The following is a 1,205-nucleotide window of genomic DNA, read 5'->3' as shown; positions in this document are numbered from 1 at the left end:
TTCCCGGTTTGGTGCCTTCTTTTGAAGGCACTTCTTTGTGCCTTCTTACTTACTGGAACAAATTGCTTCAACGTCCGTCCTCGTGACAGGTAGCCAGCTGGGTTTTCTTTTGAAGGCACGGTTTCATCATCTGACCACATAACTGTCTTCTCTAAGCGAATTTATGGAGATATGAAGCCAGTCTGACTCTTAGGAGTAAAGCTGCGAGTTCAATATTGTGGCAAGAATAAAGATTTTAACGTTGCCACTTTTGCTCTTCTCGTTATTAAGTTTGTTTCTTTAGTTACTAAATAGGTTACAGTGTCATAAGCTCTCGAAGAAGCATCACAGAATACATGTAGAATAGTTATTGATTGTTTTTCATTTGTTTCCATCCGAGGAAATTTTTTCTGGGAAGTTTAGTTCCTTAACTGTCTCTCTCTTTATTTTTTGTTTGAAACTTTAGCAGTAGAGGATCATCCAGCCAACATTCCTGTATTAACATTTTCCCTTTATAGTTATGGAACTCAGTCGTCCTAATGGGTCGAAAAGTTTGCTGACTAGAGAGAATAACTTCCTCTTGGTTAAACTGGTAATTTCAGTTGTAATAGATTTTGTGGGGAATTGACCTATGAGATATATATTTGTTTAATTTATATTAATGCATATAGTAATTTATATTTTACGTTAATTTATATTTTTCGATAACAAATTGCATGAAGGTTTAAAGTGGACTGTATTTCTTAAAATTCTCACAAATAGCTGGCCCTTACACATTATGGGAGCTTTATGGTTTATATGTAGTTAATCAAAATTATTGATTAGCAGACATTCACTGCAGTATTAGACTACATATATATATACTAAAATGGGAGGCCTTATCTTATTGTTGTTATAGCCTAGACAACCAGCATGAACACGGATGATTAAGCCAGTCGACCAACTTTGTGGGTGAGGTAGGCCTCCAACTCATGTACTGGAGTTAATTCATTTATTAGTGTTAATTCTTGGTCCATTTCCACCTGTCAAAGGTCACTTACAAATAATAGCAGTAATCCTATATATATATATGATAGCAATATCAGAGAAAATAATGATAATTGAAATAAAGAGATGAGAATATTGTTCACCATGGGTTGGTCTGTCTCGTGTGCTAACCGGTTCGTCCTATATATACCTAACATAACTGGCCAGGAATGTAAAGATAATAAAGGGGTTTCGGTAAT

This window comes from Procambarus clarkii, chromosome 26, assembly GCF_040958095.1.
Source record: "Procambarus clarkii isolate CNS0578487 chromosome 26, FALCON_Pclarkii_2.0, whole genome shotgun sequence".
In the NCBI taxonomy this organism is placed as follows: Eukaryota; Metazoa; Arthropoda; class Malacostraca; order Decapoda; family Cambaridae; genus Procambarus; species Procambarus clarkii.
The sequence above is the reverse complement of the archived record's forward strand: the minus strand, read 5'-3'. Positions refer to the sequence as shown.